The sequence below is a fragment of the Cygnus olor genome, chromosome 7 (assembly GCF_009769625.2).
Source record: "Cygnus olor isolate bCygOlo1 chromosome 7, bCygOlo1.pri.v2, whole genome shotgun sequence".
Classification (NCBI taxonomy): domain Eukaryota; kingdom Metazoa; phylum Chordata; class Aves; order Anseriformes; family Anatidae; genus Cygnus; species Cygnus olor.
In genome coordinates this window covers 37,029,438-37,049,775 of record NC_049175.1, presented here as the reverse complement: position 1 = coordinate 37,049,775, position 20,338 = coordinate 37,029,438, and the positions used below count along the sequence as shown (strand labels likewise).

Here is a 20,338-nt window from a genome sequence, read left to right as displayed (position 1 = left end):
TCCCAGTTCTATGTACTGGTGCAAAAGTTGTGAGGTATGGATCACTATAGAAAAGACATCTTGGTCACAAGAGGACCTCTTCATGGAGGGTGGCTGAAGGGAGAGAGCATCAGCATCTCTTATGAAGTCACATCCTCCTGACAATGTCCCATCTCATACAGGAAACACTCATTTTTTAATTACTCTCCTAAAATTCACGTGTCTTCAAACAGAATAACGGTGCCAACATAAACTGGAAAAAATACAAAAAAAAATTCCAAATGCATGAGAATGGAAAGTTAATGCCATGCTTTACCAAAAAAAATTCTTTTATCATAAACTGGATGGCTGCATTTTCATGGGTACAAATACAGTTTGTTCAATTGAACTGACATGGGAGTTTTTATAGAGATAATAAAAGGAACTTCCAGGAAAAATAAGAGAGATAAAGAGATTCTTGCCAGAATCAATCATAAAGTCTTAAAGAGAATATGAGAAAAGCCAAGCAAGGGTGCCCAACAATTCAGAAGTTTGAGAGGATACAGAAAAACATAATTGAGTTATGACTTAAAAGACCAGTGAACAATCAAGAAGTTATGTAGACACAGGCACTGAAATATTAAAATAGTGAAATCTGAAATAACAGCTAAGAAAGTAACTCAATAAAGACAACACAATTGAAAAGTTATCACAATGGCAGAATTGAAGATTTTATGAATGAGTGCGGTATATCTGAATAGCTGTATTTTTGCAGAAATGTTTTATTTCGAAGAAACAAAAAGTGCAAAAAAAGAATAAGGCTGGCAGTGAGATAACAAGGAGATTGTTATGGATTTCAATAGAGCGTTGTTAGCGTGCGAATGGAAGATGTACCTGATGTGAAGTAGCTTTAAGTATGAAGAGGAAAAATGAAAGGACAAGTCAAGTTATAAGTCATTTGGGGAATTAGCGAACTACCGTAAGTGTAACAGTTCGCTGTTACTTTAGAAGAGAAAAAGAAATTATAATATATGGGAAAATTTACAGGAATGGAAAAATAGAAGATTTTTATAGAGGACACACAGTTCCTTCTTCCTAGGTGATGCTACCCTGCTGAGTGTTTCCTGGCATGAGCTGTGCTTACCATGCTTTTCAGTCTTTCTTCGGTATTTTGTCTTCCTTTGTGGGGTTTGCCCTGGAAGGAGTTTCCACCCGTTGATCGCTGGTGGGATGGTTTGAGCAGGGTCTGCACGTGAACCAGCTCTGCAAGCAGGAAGGGTTTGTGTCTGCCGTGGCTTACTGCAGCGCAGTAAAACAGTTGCTGGAGCGTGGCACAAACTTAAACATTATGAGGAGTCCGAACAGATTGGCTTGGGAGGGGTAGTTAGAAGACACAAATGTACAAACACCTCATGTCAGGCCCATCACATTTGCTCAGAAACTTTGAATACTGACAGGAGAATTACAGAGACACACCTCACGTGCAGGTGTGGCCTGAGCTCCATCACACAGGGGAAAGCCACCACCACACCACACTAAGGCATTTCCGTGCTCCCTGCCATTTTCGGAGGCTCTCTAGAGCCAGACAGAGATGCTGCTGGACAAACACACAAGGTGGGAGGCATCCGAAGTTCAGCAGAGTGCCAGCACCATGCGCAACTGAATGTGAACACTTGCTTTCTCGTGTAGAACTGTACAAAACTTCTCGGGCAATTTGCTCTCCTATGGAGTACTCTGGTTAGGAACACTGCTTTCTGCACGTTGAGCACTTCAGTAAAAGAACTATTTTTTCTTGTGTGATTAATGAAGCTTCACATGCACAGAACGATCTATTGCATGTTTCACTGGTGTAACAGCATAGATGTGTGGAAAGGCAACACATAACTAAGTTCATTAAATAGTACCGTGTTTAGATGCCAAATTCCCAGGAGCGCCAGCAACATCTCAGACCGACACCTCCCTCCTCTCTCAAGGGAAGCCGATCTGATACAGTCACAAACGTTCATCTGCTGACTTGGTACGAGCACAACCTCACCGTGTTTGGCGGAGGATCCTCGGGAGCTGGGTGTAGGACTGGCTGCAGCTGTCGGGATGTATTTTCACAGCGTTTGAAGCCAATATTTAAAATATGCTTGTATCTGGGCTTGCTTGGGCGCTGCCACTGGCAGAGAAGCAGCACCAGCGCGTGATGTGGTGTCAAGCCACGCACGACCAGCAGCAGCGCTCATCTCTTCGGGCAGCACGCGCGTCCCCTGCTAGAACAGGGCTTTGTCTCACCAGTAATCCCTCACAATCGGAGCCACAGCTCTGGGGCTTTCCACAGCCTCATCTCCAGCCGCCGGCTGAAATAGCACATCCCAGGCTGACGTCCTGTACACGCTCAGCTCCTGCCCACAGACCATGACTGCTCCACCTGGGACCCGAAAAGATCCCTGAGCCTGACAAGAGCCGCTCTCTGCATCTGCTGGAGAACTTGAGGAAGCAATCTTCATTCTTTTCTCTAGCACACCTCAGATGTCAAATGCTGTACAACGAGCCCTGAATGACACACGTGCTCAAGCGACGCACATACTAGCCATGCCTGGCCAGCCCCGCGTTTCAGCAGGAGCAGGGGCCGCGGGTGCCTGCTGGGCTGCCCTCCTGCAGCATGCAGCTCCCTGGCCTGCAGGGATTTTAAGCAACTGTAATCATGTAATGGCTATGCAGTGCTTCTCACGGTGGCTGTCTGCAAAAGCACAAATTGATTTTAAGAAGGCCCTTCTGATTTTCATCCTGACAGCACGGGTCGTGCATCTTTCCTGGGCTGCCATCTGGTACATTTTTGCTTCCCACGAGAGCTGGGGCACAGGAATCACACTTTTTTTCCTGCAGCAGTGCCTGGATAGGAAGCTGGCCACCCTCTCCTCACATCTGTCCCAGCAAACCACATTTCTACTTGTTCCTTTGTACTTATGCCAACTGCAAGCTGCAGCACGGGATGTCAGAGCACGCTGGTCTCATGTAGTCAGCAGGGGTTGTTTCCCTTTTCTCCCGCAGGTATTAGCATCAATGCTTTTGTCCTATAAAGTCTCAGATTAAAATGTTAATTAATTATCGCATACCTTCTCACGTACGTACTGCTCGCATTTTGCCTGCCATACGTAACTTTGATTTTTAAAAAGTTGAAAAATGCCAGAAATGTTGTTACTCTTTTTTTTTTTTTCTTTCTTTAAACACACTTGTATGGATTTGGACTGTTATGGTCTCAACATTCACCTCTTCGTCTCAGCTAGCAAGTCAAGGCAGCATGGTGGCTTTCACCTAGAAAATTCACGTGAATTTGGCTAAGAGATACACAGCTCAAATATACATATATATATATATATATATATATATATATAACGACCACGAAACACATCATAGACACAACAGAAATGGTGTATCAGTCCTGCCTCAGGTAGAAGACAGTCATATACACAAAACATCTCTGTCGTCCGGTTTTGTTTTGCAACAAAAGTATACGAGCATATGAAAAGTATAAAAAGAGTATATGAAAGGCTGTTAAAATTGAAAATGTTTGATTAATCAAGAAAAATCTAGCCAGCTGGGATGAACTGTAGTGATGTGATCAAAGAATCATGTTTTCCAGGCAAGCACGCCAGCACGTGTCCCACTAGCTGGCAAGCATCTACTAAAGCAGAAACTTTTTACATTTAGAATAATGAAAATCTTGTTACGCTAACTTAAGGCAATTCTCCGCTGTTAAATTTAATTTCCCATCAATAAATCTAATTATCTAATTCAGTTCCTGATTCTTAATAAAAATGGTTTCCTATGCCATTATAGACACAATCTCTAATATCTGAGAATCAATGGGATTACGAACTGTGTAAAAACAATTTCTGCAAACAGATGGATTTCACATGCAGATGGAAAAACACAAAAATGTGTTAGTGGCTATGCCAGCTTCAAATGTCTATCATTTTGAAAAAGAAACAAAAAATTACTGTAGTGTTTGGTTTTTTTTTTCTCTTGCCACTCTGAGGAGCAAGCAAAATATATGATGTGCTCTCTTGAATTTGACAAGGCTTAGTGTGTTCCTTTTCAGTAACTGAACTATCTTAAATATATCTCAATCAGAAAAATTAGGAGTGTCACTGAGGTTATTTGACACTGCAAACACTGGAAGCCTGTCTCTTGAATGGGAAAATTACTGTTATAACTGCCCATGCAGATTTTGATCTGACCCACTTCACCACAGTTCTGACAGCTATGAGATGATTTTTCAGAACACATTTGTATGCCAAAACGTTACTGAAGAAAAAGCAAAGTGTATGTTTCCTATCCCCCTGTACAAGCATGCCGCGCAGCACAGTGGGGCTGTTCTGCCCCTGCTTCCAGCGAGGTGATGCTCTGCTGGCCTGCGCAGCTCGATGCCACCCAAACAGGGGGAAAGAAAGGTTCCTCCTTGGCCAAAATCTGCTCTCTGTGTCCCATTGACATGGCTCTCCAGAGTACTGAAGTTAATGTTTCAGGAACTGATTTTGAACATCAGGTCGGGAACGGCTCAAAACTTCAGGAAAACAGTGACTGAACGGATTTAAATCAGAAATAAGCTAGAAAAGTGTCACTGTCAGCGAGTGACTGCCACTTACAAGCCACACCACTCGTATTAACAGAAGAGTAGTTGACAAAAAAATGGAATCAAAGGAGACCTTAGCAAACTTAAAGAAAAGACATGAAGAGAAAACTGTACAGAGCACAGTTCACAACTGAAACACAGCTGGTGTGTAGCTTATAATTGTTTGTAAAGAAAACTAATCCCCATGTATGTGGAAGGTGGGACAGCTTTAGTTTTCAAGTCATTTACGAAGTATTTTGTTCAGAGGCACTTTTTAGGCGAAAGGACTTTTCTGTTTGTTTGGGAGTTGTTTTTTGATTGTTTTCTAATATTATTTAGCTGTGGGAAGCATCATTATAGCCAGCCTGCCACTTTCAGATTTGTCTTTCCTCCTCCTGCAATTAGGCCAGCTGCAGGACGCAGCGCAGGACACGCAGCACCACACAGCAGCAGGCGCAGGGACATCCACAGTGTGCCCCATCCATCGTGCCCCAAAACTCAGACCGCAGTCACGTTAAGCTTCCCACGTTCCTCAGTCTTCCTATTAGATTCCCAATTTCGTGCCCTGGAAATGCATTTCCTACACGAGCAAAAGTATTAGCGTTTGCTCCTTCCTCATCTTAGAGAGACTGGTCCTGAAGATGGGACTGCAGGGGAATGACAGCAGTGAGGGGAAAGCGCAAATGCACATTTTATCACTCAGATTCTAAAGGGAACCTCCTCCTCGTTTCAGAGGTAAAGCCACTCTGCACAAACGTGCTTCCCCTCCCCGGCTCCCGGTCCCTGGAGAAACGTCCCAGGTTTTCACTTGGAAAATCAAATTCCCACAGCGGGGGCTCCAGACCTGGCTTCACGCACAGCCCCATTTCCTAGTAAAAATTACCAAAAACATAACAGGAAATTCGAAAAACAATGCTGCAGTCCCTCTCAGGAAGGCTCAGGAATGCAGAAAATTTGTTTTATGCCTAAATACTCTGAGCACTTGGGATCGATTTCTATAGAAGAATGGGGAGGGGGAGACAAGAGCAAATATCAAGGGCAGATGATCTTGTAGGGTTCTTTTCTAATTCTAGTTGGGCTATCGATGGCACTTTCTCCTTTCATTGCTGTGGTGACCCCTAGAATAAATGAGTTATACAAGAGAGCAGGTGAATTTTTCTGGAATGATTTCTGAAATCACATTGAGTAATTTGAATATCAGCAGCACACCTACAAACAAGCAGGTGTTAAGATGTTGCCATGTTGTATGATACAAATTATAAATGTATTTTACAGAGAGAGAGACACGAAATTCCTTAAATTCTTTGGGCAAAAGTCCTGTAAGCAGAGGAGGGGAACAAACTGCAATTCCTTTCTGGTTCAAAGGGACCTGCTCAAAGCTGACGATGCCCAGAGCAAGCCATTCCCCAGGCAGCAGAGATTACCGAGATGCTGCCCTGACATCTCTCCTGTTTGCTTCACAAGGCCTCACACTACGTATGAATATGTATATGAAGTACTAACTTGCTCTCTCTGGACAGAAAAGAAAGTTCAAATAATTATTCATTTGTGATCACTCTCCAATTAATTTAAAGGGTATCCGGATAACCCTCAGTGTCCTATTGACTAGGATTAGTAGAGAGTACGGTGAAAAACAGGAGGAGTGAACACCTGCATAAGAATGACCTCGCTGAGGTTTGGAGAGGGAAAAATCTCCCTCACTGACCTGCAGCTGGCAAAGGGAACATGGAGAAGGCTGGGGAAGGCCACAACCTCCACCGGGGCCACCAGAATTTTTCCTGAAGTCCTTCATCAAGGGAGGTTTGGAAAAAAACTAAGTAGGAATGGTTAAATAGGACGGAACACGGTAACAACAAAGGCACTCCAGATATTACACCAACATATGTTAAGCTGGACCACACAGGCTAGGGTGCTTTAGCCAGGAAACAAAATGATCTACGAGGAGCTCAACGGAGGGCTACAGAGCCCAGGTGCCTCCGGGAGTAGGGGCAGAGGGACCAAGGCTTCATGGCCACCAACAAAGCTGTGCTCAAAGAGGTGCTGAGCCCCCGCACCAGCAGCGACGCACCTAAAGCTGAGACAAAACTACTGCCCGAGTGGTGGATCCCACTGCCTCGTGACGGGCCTGCGGGGAAGCAGCCGGTGTGCGCAGGGAGGATTTTGTTGTCACTGACGGCGTGGCACCAGGCGTGATTTTAAATTAATAAGCATTTACCGAGCTAATAAGAAGTTTTTGGTAAGACTGGCATCCCCTTTCATCTTACCTTCACTCATCCTTGGTACAGCGAGAAAAAAAATAGCGATTTGCTATAGCACGTGTACATCAATTGCTGGGTCTGCGTTGCCTCAAGTCCAATCATGTCATCTCCATGCAAAAGCCTTCCTTGACAAGTTGCTATTTTACCCTACACCTCACTCCTTTTATCTTCTGCTGGCATGACAGAAGATTGGTTATTTTGCAAAAGGGGCTGTTTTTCATGGGAAAGTTGATGGACTCTTTTTCTTTTCTCCCTTTCTGTATTTTATTTTCCAAAATTCATGCTACGGGCAGCCAGGAAGTCTGTCTGAACCACGGCAGATTCACTCAGAGCGTCAGGTAGCCTCTGCCCAGCAGACCAGTACAAGTATTTAATTAAGGCAATTCAGTCATTATAACATTTTTTTTCTCAACTGTAAGTTGTCTGATCAATGCATTTTATTGTACAACACTTAATAAGAATGCGGATGTAACTGCAAATGAAGTAAATGACTTTTTTTTTCCCCCCTCAAGTACAACCACGCCAGGGAATATTGATACTACTGTAAAACATTGCTCTTTGAATTTTCTTCCTCTATATACATTTTTCACTCGTATCACTCCAGATGTGGTTAGTATTATCCCAGAAACGTAAACGTCTGCTCATTTGATTTGGCTTCAGTTCTGCTACAACTAGTTAACCTGATTCTAGGGAACGGCTGCTCAGAACTGACAGATCAGGCAAAGCACAAGCCTGTGAGCTCATCAGCCCGAAGCACGCCTTTAGCAAAAGCATCTCTGTGAAGTGACTGACATTAAATGACATTATACAGTAAAAACCCCATGGCAGACTACATGACTAGTCATCATAAGGACTTTTTAATTTAAAAATAGGTAAACCAATACGGATCCCAAAGATATATATTTAGCAAGGAAAATATTCTCTGCTCAGAAGGATTGGTATAGTACTTAGTTTATGGTCTAATATACACAAAGAAAAGAAACATTCACGATCATTTGAGTTCATGAGTTCTCCTTCCAATGAACTGTGCACTTTCCAGCAGTCCCTGCTGGGCTGACAAGTAAAAAACCTAATAGCATGGGTAGTAAAGGTACTAGAGGGACCCAACAGTAAAGGTACATTTGTAGCAGAAATACCTTCTCCTTCCCACAAACAAAAACCAGGAGCTGGCAGCGCCAGTCCTGAGAACACTTCCCAGAGCTGTGCTCCAGCCTGAACCACGGCCCCTTTGGGAAAAGACCGTGAAACTTCCATCCACGTTTTCAGAACAAAAGTTTCAGTTAAAGTAAATGTATAGCCCAGTCAGTTCCAAGAGTTACACATATCTAACTTGACAGCCTCAAAAAGTTAATAAACCAGGGTGCCACCAGAATGCCTCTGTAATGATAATCGTGGAAAAAGCAAAGGGCACCGTCCCCCCCACAAACCTGTGATAACCCATGTGAAGTCCTAAAGAGTAAAACAGAAAAGTTGCAGTTTTTTTTTTTTTTTTTTTTTTAAGTGTTTAACTGGGCATTAACATTTGAACTTCTTTTTCTTCTTTATGCAGCATTTCACCACTGCTGTTTTGTTTCTTCCAAACAAAGAAAAGTCCAGTTGCAGTTTGGGAACGAGCCAGGTTACTTCAGGGCTGCTTCTGGATACCGCAAGAATATCTGTGCAACTGCTTAAATGTTCTGAAGCTGCCGGTTCCACGACTTGAATACAAATAAATACCACAGGGAAAAAAGAAAAAAAAAACAAAAACAAAAAACAGGAGTAACAAATGCCTTCTGCAATAGCTTCTGCAGTTTTCAGAGGCTCTCCAAGAGCTTATGTAGTCTTGTGAGCATTCCAAACATTCCTGGTATTTATCATAATACATCAGACTGGTATTTCATCCCACCCCATTTTCTGTCTATGACCTCAGAAAGGTATGAGAAAGCCCTCACAAAACTGCCTCAAGAGAATATCTGCTCAGAAGCATCAATCAGAACAGTTCATACCTATTTATGATAGCTGTTTTGAATCATATCCCATGTAAAAAATATATATATACTTCAGCATGCTTGACCTTACATGTCTTCAGCTGATGTCTTATATAAATAATGTCAACACATGGAATCTGCAAAATTCATGTTCTCTTCCACTGGTTCCCTCATCCAGCATCCAGTTCCCAGAATTCAAATCTCATTATCTGTGGATATTTTATCACAGCAAGGGCCAGCAAAACAGCGCAATTAGGTCCAAAGCCTAGGAGTGCAGCATATAGAAGACAAAGGCATCTGATTTACTATTACAGCCTTACAAATGTTTCTCGCTGCAACCTTGGCAGACAAATCAAGGACTGAACCCAAGATCTCCAGCAGGGCTGTAGGAATAATTGATTTTTCAGTTCAGTAGCCAAACTGGAAAAGAAAATTGTTTACAATGACCCAAAATGTTTTTAGCTGTTTTTCTCATTACAATGAAGCATCGGGTGAGGACGTGCTGCTTCTCCTTCGCCCAGCAGCCTGGCCACGAGGATTTTCAGCCAACACACAGGCAACCTGTAGTGAACTCTCTGATTCCCCTCTCTGCCCACCCCCAGAAGAAGGGCTCTCACCATGATTTTGCAACACATTTGGTAGGAAGTTGCTCTAGTTCTCTCACTGCTTCTGTTTCCACGGACTACTTCCCCACCCATGAGAAGAGAACCAGGTGTCCCCCCCCAACACACGAGATCTGTCCCAGCCACCGGGTGATTGCGTTGTGCTTGGCACTCAAGTGCCCTGCATCAGGTGAATCATGAACAGTAGGGCTGTCTGCCCCGGCTGAACACATGCAACAGTTGGGATGTTTCCCTGAGGGCGGAGGAACAGTTTCAAATCCCCTTACACTGAACGTCTCTTTCCCATATTAAAACTCACATTTCTATTGTCTGGGACCAAGGTCAGCAATGGACGCCTGCAGAGAAGTGTAAGAACAGGGAAAGCACGTACTTTGTACCTGTATATCTCTAAAATATCCTCGCAGACTCCAGCAACTGCCTAACACTCTTTCTTTCTTATTTAGTAGTCTCTGATGGATACTTATTCCAGTCCTAACTATGTCTGTGTGCGTCAGTTATTTGCAAACTTGCCATTAGCCACCAACCACAAGGGCAGCCTTCCTTCCCTGGACTTTGATGTAGCCACTAAAAAGAAAAGCAAACCAAAACCTTTCAAAATTTGACTAAAATTTCCGATTACTTCCAGGTAATCAACAGTGACATTTTTCAGCTTTTGGAAAACCAGACAGCATACTTAGCTTAAATTGTACCTGTGCAGCTGGAGCTGCAGCAGACCCACCTCTTCAGGGGTTTGGTCCAGAAGGGAATTCTGTTTGCAGTCACCAGCCAGTCCCTGGCACGCGTGCGAGCATCAGCTTCCCAGGAACTATCACAGAGGCTGCCATCAGAGCAGAGCAAGGATGTTTTGCAGGCAGGCAGGCAGGTAAAAACCAGAACGAAGGTGCCATTAACAGGGAATGGCTTTTTCTTGCTGCAGTCAGATATGCTGACGTCAACAGCTGAAGTGCCTGCTCTTCCTTGGGTGTTAGTCACATTGTTCAACCGAATATAGCGAAAGATTAGTAAAAACTACAGAATAAAATTACCTCTGTTTTGAATTAGAAACACTAAAGATGTAAATTCTTCCTTATAATATATTGAGAAATATAATTACCTAAGAAATAGAAATGTTTTGCAAAATGTTGGAATATGCTCATTCAACTATTTCCTTAAAGTAATTGGGTTAGAAATCCCTAGTTTCCTTTTACAAACAAAGTCATAAAATACCTTAAAAATCTTGCAGGAAACTCAAGAAAATTTATGCAATAAGGTATGAAAAAGTAAATCTCTGTTATGGTCATAGATACATCCCAAACACATGTGCATTTTAATTAATCCCATTAATTTTTACAGGATTACTTGCTTGTTTAAACTCAAAAGAAAGCAGCTTTCTGAATGGAAACAAAATTTTGAGCTTCAAAGTATGTTTTCCATAATAACCAACACTGAAAAATACAAAACATTTATTGCTGCATGGAAAGCTTGATTTGTTTTTCTCATATAAATTTTCACAGCAGTGTCAGCAACTGATAACATTATGTACACTATGCAGGACATGAAATAATTATTCATTTTATTGTAGGCTTATTGAGGTAGCTACATTTGAGCTCGAAGTTAATATGACAATCACGGAAACAGTATTTTAAGCTTTTATAACTTTAATATAATAGTTCCTTCTATTTGTATATCTAAGATAATAGTAGGCTCCAAACATTTAAAAAAATAAAAAAAATAAACTCACTTCTGGCACTGAATTATACTAGGAGCAAAAAAAAAAAAAAAAAAAATCAATGTGGATTCCTTAATTTTTCTTATAATGAAATTCTTATCGTTTACTTTCAAAGCTTAGTTTAAACTAAGATTTCTTAGTCCCTTAACATTAATTACATTAATCATATCTGAAAGCATTCCCCATCCTCTAGGTTCCTGCGTTACCTTACACAGAGACATTCAGCTCCAAAGCAAAACATTGACTCCAATGTGGCCATTCACTAAAGCAGGGTTATCTGAAAGCCTGTATGCTTCCTCAAGCTCAACGTCATTCCAAAGGATACTGCCCAAAGGCCCATCATTTTTAGAAGGTAATATATGAGGTTACAGGAAGTATTTCCATGTGTTGTTGCACCGTGCAAGTCAGGTTTTCTAAAAACTGTTTTGGTTTCTCCTCTAACTTGGACATACCATTTCATCTGAATATTTATCAGCACTCAAGAGTTCAAGAACAATCAATACATCCTAAAGGAACAACGGGTATTTAGTTTCTTGAGTTCTCATTTTTCTTTTTTTTTTTTCCCCCCTCACATTTACTAGGCTCAGTGCACCCATTAACGCTCATTTCAACTTGATTAGCAAATCCTCCAGAATTTTTGGTCAATCAAATAATTACTTGTACTTCATAAATATGTTTTCACAGATACAGAGGTTTTAATGATTACACCCTGCCACTAGATAAAAGAGGATTGTCCCAAGTAGGAAAGTGTAAGAGTTTAGCTAAAGCGTGTTGCAAGATATTTGTGTGTTTTAAAAATAGTCTTCCTTTCTTTTGGTTCATCAGATGCCATAAAGAAATTCAGGACTTGGACTGAAGGCTCAATTTTTTCTTCAATGCCATATTCACAAAAATACACATGCACAACCTCACACAGCACAGTTTCGTTAACTAGACTTTAACATCTTGGTAGTTTGTGCATGCTGTGATAAGCATGTGCTATACCTGTAATGCATAAAATTACTTCTGTGTAGGGGTTCAAATTATCAAATGAATTCATTGCATCTTCTTCCTAAAAATAACACGAATCACGACACAATCATTATACGTCCAGCCGAACGAATCTTTTTTCAAGCTGTTTTTTTGTCCATGCTGCCTCCAAAACCCATATATTACAATCTAAAAAAAAAAATTCTAACAGACAACATGCTATGAAACCAAGACTGCTATTTAAAACAACTATGAGTAGGTTTTACGAATATATACATGTATATATATATATACACACACATACATGCTTGTAAAAAAGCTAACAACAAAAAAAGGCAAATGCTTTGCGTTTGTTTTTTCTTGGTAAATACGCTTCCCAGCGCTACAAATACTGATAAGAAACTAACATCTCCCGGTGTAATGAAAGGGAAACGTGTTCAAAGCTGCAGGAAAGTGGCAGCATCATGTATCAGGAAAAACATCTAATAGCACGGGTAACAACAACTACCTGGCCTGTCATCTGTAATTAGGCGCTGTGAATCATAGTACATGTTTTTCTTTGCACCAAAGTGTGTACACTGTTTTCCTTGTTGAACAACAACAACAACAAAAAAACCCACCACTCGTGCGGTTTATACCTCATCAAGCAGCAGAGCTGTTTCTAGGGAGCAGACGGAGCGGGGGCATTGCTGCTGCTGGACGCGGGGCTCGTGCTGCGGTCGGACGCTGGCAGTGACTGCAGCTGGCCCAGGCCTGGGCAGCAGAGAGGGGCCCGAGCGCTGAGCACGAGCAGCAGCACGGCGCAGCGTGTGGCCTGGGCTGGGAACGGAGTCACGGGCAAGGAAGGTGCTGGACCTGCTCCTGGGGAACAGCTTTCAGGGCAATCAGACTGCCGTGTACATTTTAAACCTCAGCAATCTCTGTGGGCTGCTCAGATCCTGTAGGATTATTTGGTAATCCCTCGGTATTTCTCTATTTCTGCAACGCGAACGTCACAAGGGCATGAGGAGGAAGGGTGGAGAAACGCAGCCAGACCTGACCCTGCACCCAGCCAGCCTGCAGAAGGCACCCCCGTGACGTGAGGCACAAATCAACATCAGGTCTGGGTGTGCAAGAGCACCAGACCAGGCAGCAGCACTGAATATCGAACCTGCTGCAGTGCAACAAGATACCAGAAATGTACCAGAGAAGCTTTTTCACGTCCAGACGTCAGCTCTGGGACATGCCACCGCCGCCAACCTGGCTCCCCTGAGGAAAGGAAGAAGGCTGCCTGCAAACGGTGAGGGAAAAAATACTGTTCCTTCAGCCTGCAAGGGAATCTGCATTTCTAACAGAGATTTTTTTCTAGTCCTCCTTAAAGACAAAGTTTAAATTATTTGAAGATGGGCATATACAACCTCTACAGCAGCGATATTGCAGCAACAAAAGCTGAGACTAATTTTGGGACAGCTCAAGAAAGCTGAAATGTGTTTTAATGAAGAAACCAGTCTCTTCCCTTCAGGGCACTACTTGGCAGAGACCAAAAACCCACAGATAACAGATGGTCAGCAATTTCATAATAACCTGGCAGGCCTGACACTACCTGCTGGGACAGGATCTGTGGCAGAAAGATAAAAATGGCACTGCATAATGATGGGAGAGGGCTGAACGTTCACAGACACTTACAGAGCGACTAATTAGGTCTTATACTATCAAAACACTTGAAAGTGAAGTCTTTTTGGACCCTAGGCATACAGGCAGACCTACACAAACAAACAAATATGATTTAAGCATGTACCAGAAACTATTCAGACCTCACAGATTTGACAGCAGTAGGGACCAACAGCATAAGCAGCATAAATAATATTCATATAAGGCTCGTTACAAAGCTAAAATAAAGCCAGGCATTCCTAATAATATGGCAGATTTTTAAAAGAATGCACTCAGTTTCTTCGCCTTTTAAGATAAGAAGCCAGAAATAACTGCCTGGCCATAAATGCAGAAAGCAATGGTGAAAAGAAGGAAAGGCAAGGTAAGCAAGCTGGGAAGCATACAAAACAGAAAGAACGTAGACAAAGCAGCCAAGCTGGAGTTAAAATAATGTCAGGATTGGGACAGTAATAAGTGCTATCAATTTTGCAGAAGGCAAAATAAATTTCCTTGCCCTAGCAGCTTAATTTTCTTCAGAAGCCTGAAAGCGAGCGAGGCTGGGCGAGAGGCCATTCACCATGCACTCCCACCTCATGGAGCCGGGCAGTGCAGCAGCAGCTGGGCTCCTTTGGGTGTCTTTGATTATATTTGGCTGCTCACCATGACTGCTGCATCGTGCACAGCATGGATACTTTTTTTTGCCCCAAACTGAGACTGTCTCACATGTTCTGCATGGTGTCATATTTCTCATCTTGAGCCCTTGGTAATCCCAGCCTTTGAGAGATGTTGTTGTTTAAATTTTGCCATGGGGTACAGCACAGAGAGACCTTGTGCGTTAACATCTCAGCCAGAGCCAGGAAAGGTAGGGGCAGCTCTGATCCTGCCAGGCTCAGTGTCTGGGCAGGCACAGCTATCAAGAAGTTTTTAGCTAACAGTTAACAAGACATTTCAAGCCAAGCCCCCTCTGAGTCGATAGCTGTTGCCCCATCTGTCTTTCCTGGGCTGCTGTGGGTGCCAGCCCCCACCACAGATGTCCCGAGCAGCTGGGTGCTGTATCAGACCCTTGCCCACAGCTCCCATGGAGGTGCTGCCACTGGTGTGGGAGCGAGTATGGGAGAGCTGGGAAACAAGCAACATCGGCAGACATGAATTAAATAACTGCGTGATGCAGTTTGAGAGTCCAAAACCACTCTCTGCAAAGTGGTGCTTAAATCACAGCCCTGCATCCTAGCAGCCGGGCTCGCCTCTGCTGGGGAGCTGCCTCTCCTCCTCTGTAATATAACAGACTAATGGCGAGAGAAGTTGCACAGAAGAGGGACGATAAAATAAAGCTGAGCCAACACTGAAGAAGAAATGTAATATTTATGAGACTACAGAGAGAGAAAATGGGAGCCTGGCTCCATACCAAGTTAGCATAGGCCACAGGGGTGGGGATGCCAGGGTGCTCCCCTCGAGGTGGGGCACGAGGCTGAGAGCCACAGCCTGAGGACAAGACTGTGCCCACCTCTCCTGTTTGCACGGCAAGTGCTCTCACCACTGGGCTGATGCAGAACAATAACATCACATGCCCACATATTTGTATATTTTATACACATATCTAAGTTACATATGGGTATAATTAAGGAAAAAATGTAAAGATATATTAATAAAATTGTATTATATATATACACAAATAAAAATTACATACTGCTTGGAATGAAGTGGATGATCGTTGTGCTGCTGGTGTATGATGAATCCAGCACACCAGGCATCGGGGCTCAGCCCCAGATATGGAAACTTCCCAAGTCCTTCCCCTCGATGCCTGACGAAGGACTTGCTCCAGCACACAGCAGGAGCCCTGGGCACAGCTGGCAGCAGACGCGAAACCCTGAGGAACTGAGAAGTGGCACAGGGACTGGGAGCCTCCAGCTCGGTACGCGCAGGAAGAGCAAACGGCACTTGCATGGCTCTGGCTGCTCCCTCACACTTCCAAAGTGCGTTGTTGTAGCATTTAAGCGCCCAAAGTTCCTTTTCTTGGCACTTTCTTTTTCTTCTCCAGAAAATCATTGCTTCTCACAGCCTGCATAAGAACAAAGAAAACAAGGCTAAACTGAAACTCAAGTTTTTTCCTCCCCTGGCCAATTAAAAAATAGTTGGAAAACAAAGTTTCAGCCCTACTGGACCTCAGCATTGGAGGGTTCGTTTCTTCACCTGTGAGGTTGGGCCTCAGAAATTGCTTGTGAATCCCAAACTCCTACGTTCAGCTTTACTCTTAGCCCTAAAAACAATTGCTCCTCTCCATTTTCTGTTCTTTGCCCAAGGCTCCTAAAACATCATGTGGGGATTTGGGAGCCCCATTTGAAACAAATTGTTTTAATTAAAATAGTAATTTTCAGCCCCAAGAGATGTAAACTATTAAAGAGTTGCCAGGAGGGAGATACACTAATGGAGAGCAATGAGCAATTATAGGCAATCTGCTGCAGGTTCTCAGAGAAAAACACAGGGAAGCAGCGCAGGCACTTGCTGCCTGCCTATTTATCACTGCCAGCAGCATTTAACGGCATACAGGTTTTCCTTCAATAAAGGCTCAGCAAGTGCACTTCATTTTCTTATGTGTCATCAAGTCATTTTGATATAAGAGGGGAGATCAGCAAGGGAAATGGAAGGAACAAATCTCCTTTCTCTTAAATAGCTCTTCAGCACCTGAAACAATAGGTGTGCAGGGATTGTGGGAGGCAAACGCTGATGGGTTTGGTCATGTTGGTGAGCTCAGTCTCAGACAACCCTGTTGTCTCCCAGACGCTTCCCAACATTGCAAGAATATCCTTTTGGGACACACAAGTTTTAAGGACCAATTAGAAACCTCAATCAAGATTATGTTTCAAATTTCAAAGGTAATGCTCAGGTGCATCCCCGGGAAGGTAAATGAGAGCAAAGGAAGAGGCGCTTTGTGGTTAAAATACTTTTTTTTTCCTTCCCAAATTACAACATGGAAGAAAAAAAAAATTATATATATATATATATATATATATATATATAAAAACAACGCTCGCCAAGGCGATTGGCCGTGGGACAGATGTGTGCTGCAGCAGAGTCGGGGACCGAGGCGGGCAGGGCTTTGTTCCTAGCATCGAGGCCCCTCAAGGCAGCCAAGGGAGCCATCAGGCCTCAGCAGGCCCCGGCAGCCCTTGTGAGGGAGGCTGAGGAGGTGCGGGTGGAGCCAGGAGTGTCCCTTCCACAGCCGTACAAAGGCAGCCCCTGCGGAGCACGGCAACCAGGACATGGCGCCTCAGTCAGGACATGGCGCCTCAGTCAGGGCCGGGCACGCTCAGACAGGGCAGAGCTTCCCTCCCCGCTCAGAACAGCTCATCTACTGGCTGCCTACCTATAGCTAAACCGCCATGGCCTGCTCTAGGCAGAAAGCTCTTTCTAGAAAGTCTGTGGTGACGCAGACTGCCTGCCTGCTCAAAAATGCGGCAGTTCAGGTCTCTGGTCACAGGGAGTGCCTGAGCCTGTTGCTGCCATCTGAGGGAGGCAGAGACACCGTGTGCGTGAGGTGCGAGCAGGTGGACGGTGGAAATAACTGTATTTGTGGAAGTTTCAAATCTCTAAGTGTAAATGTGGGGTTTCACTACACACAGACAGATGTCTGCAGGTATACTTTCTCCTATAGGTAGATACATGCATGCATATATGCCCTGACTCACTTCACAATTCCAGAATTTTATAGATTTACCATATTCAGCTAGTTTGAAGAAAAGCATCTTACTTTAGAAGCCAGGAAACCAAGTTTCCACTTTTAGATGTCTTAATCTCTCCTGAAATAATCCAGGACAACCTATAGTGGGAATCAGAGTAAAAATAAGTGAAAAGTAATTTTTGATATGTGGATTTTTAGTGTAGGAAACAACTCGGTTTAATAGCAAAAAAGAAAGCATATTAGCAAGCTTCCTGAAAACAGCTTTTCAAAAGAAAAACTCCACCTTTTTTACTGAAAATAACATGTTTTTCTACTCAGGAACCACAGAGCATCTGCCTCCGCCACCCACAGACACCACAGAAGAACATGTTACTCCGAGGATTTACTCATGTCAGCGCGGTGACCTACTAGAGATAGTATTGAGATGAAAAGTATTATTCTTTTTATAATTCCCTTCTTGCTTGATTCATACCTCATTAAATCATGAGGAACGTTAACCATACATTGGAATGTGTTGCATGAGTCCCTTTATTTTATTTTTCTGAAATGCAGGCATTTTTTATTAACAATGCATCATTTGATTCTATTAGGTAAATAAACACCAGCGGATGACACTGTATTCACCTGTGGCTATACTGTAATAATTAAATATTAAATAGAAATATGAAAGAATTGCTGAAGAAATCGAGACTCCTTCACTGGATGTTCAAACAGACATTCCAGAAGGGCAAATAGATAAATTAAATTTTCCCTTAGCAATCTCTGTGACAACTGGAGAATACTAAATACAGAGCATAAGGGACGCGTTGCAGCAAAATGTTTTGCCTTATTTTTAATTCAAATGTAGCTATATAGATGAAGAGCCTGGAGGCATCAACCATTGCCAATCAAAGCTTACATAATGAGTAAGTCTTATACTGAAATCACCACTGCCCAGAATTGCTTAAGTCATCTGAGGATGAATTTTTTCACTGTAGACATATATAAAGTCTTTTTATTTTTTCTTACCCCCCCCCCTTTTTTTTTTTTTTGGGGGGGGGGGGGGGGGGGGTATTTTCAAAAACATATCTCTTTGGCAAAAAAAAAAAAAAATCCTTTGAAGCAGTCCAATATCTTTTGAAGTTATAATAGAGAAGTAATTTTGTATTCATACACCCATTTTACCTCCCCTTTCCTAAAAAAAGGACATATAGCTTAGTGAAAAATTTATATAATGAAACAGGCTGACTCATCTCATGACATCAGAAGCATTCAAGCAAACAAAATTCCTCTAAAGTGAAAGTGTATGTATCTTTTTTGTAAGTCAAAGACACTGAACTGAAATACCAGAAAATCAAGTTTAATTATTTCAGATTAAGTGCTACAATCTGTAAATCAGAATACCACAATGTACATAATAATGTGCATGATGCATTAATGGCCTGGTAAATAAATGATTGCTTTAAAGAGCCGTCCTCACTTAGCAACCTAATAGATTTATTAAAGCTACGTTCATGTTTCTTTGCAAAGTCACAAAGGCTATTAAAAACTCATGGAAGTGCCATATAATGCATTATAGCACAATTTTAAAACTCTTCTTTGCCTCTCTCCATTTCTATAAATGTATTTCTCTCCTTAACAATACTTCCTAAGTGTCAGAGATTTTCCCATGTACATCCTTCCAGAGCCCCAGAAAAACAAGAATGGCTGATTTTACTTGAAAACTAAAAGCTCTGAGGTAGTTCTCCATGGAACGATGAAAAATCCCACAGGTTCAAGAAAACAATTGGTAAATACAAGCTTCTTCTTCCATAAAATACAATTTGTTAAATACAAATGTTCACTAATGGAAAATGTTTTACTGCTACACATACAAGACGGCTTGAACAGTAACAAAGCAATAAAAGCAGCAACACGCACACATAGTGGGGCAGGTATAAATAAAAGGCATGTTTTGCTATTTTGTATGGAAGAATTGCATCATTTCTCTTTATCCATCTACAGTGCAGAAAGTCACATCTGTACTCAACTCTACTTGACTCTGGCAAGTATCTCTTCTTATTCGACAATCCACCATTTTCTTCTACTCAAAAATCCCACCAAAAGACCAGCTAAAAATTTTTACCTGAGACGTCCATTGGAAAACAGTGACAGGATATATATTTTTTTAATGGTTCCTCATTACTTTCATCACTTTTTATGTATACTTGATGTTTGGGAAGAAGGAGATAGTGATAGTCCTGAAAAAAAAAAAGAAAAAGAAAAAATGCAAATATATCAGGTAACAGAAATGCTCATAAATCTGAATTTATATTGGAAGCAAAAGTAAACTCACAAAGATGACTTATTGCCTCTTACAATGAATGTGACTATTAGGTGCTTAGATTTTATTAACACAGGGAAAGAACATATTTTATGTTCAAATATTTAAGTACTCATAGAAAGTAAATGCAGAAATATTGTAAGTATTAAGCATTCAATTACTTCAAGCTATGTAAAAATAATTTAAAAAATAATTTTCTGCCTGTATAACAATATATCGCCAGAAGAAATTTCTGCTTTATTGGCAAATCCAATGAGTTTGTTGGCTTTATTCAGAGTCTAAATGAAGACATGTACGTGCATTTCTCATAGCCTTGGACAGGACAGAAGTTGAGATTTGAAGCACTGACCACAGGAGAGCTTCAGATACTGATAAAGAATGACTTAAACAGAAGTGCAGAATATCAAATACCCACTCCAAGCAATGGTTCTCTCCAAGACATAAGCAGTTCTCGCCTACCTGCATGCTAACCAACGCTCCTTTTCCAGAGAAGACTGTTCCCCACAGAAGCTTTTCCTGAAAATGCATTTCTGACACCTTGCAACAGCCCATTTGGGAATGGGCTTTAGAACAGCCACACAATTTTGTGGCAAAACTGTAATTTCTGCGTTGCCCATGTAACAGCCAACCAGAATCCAGAGTACC

General features: G+C 42.2%; 1 long non-coding RNA gene across 1 annotated transcript; it reads right to left on the bottom strand.

Moving 5' to 3' along the window:
* Positions 1-15,405: 15,405 nt before the first annotated feature.
* On the bottom strand, positions 15,406-19,606 carry LOC121073454. The gene is made up of 3 exons (XR_005821725.1): positions 19,496-19,606; positions 17,461-17,529; positions 15,406-15,771 (listed from the first exon to the last, which is right to left on the bottom strand). It is a non-coding gene; the product is annotated as an uncharacterized LOC121073454 (long non-coding RNA).
* Positions 19,607-20,338: the final 732 nt, after the last annotated feature.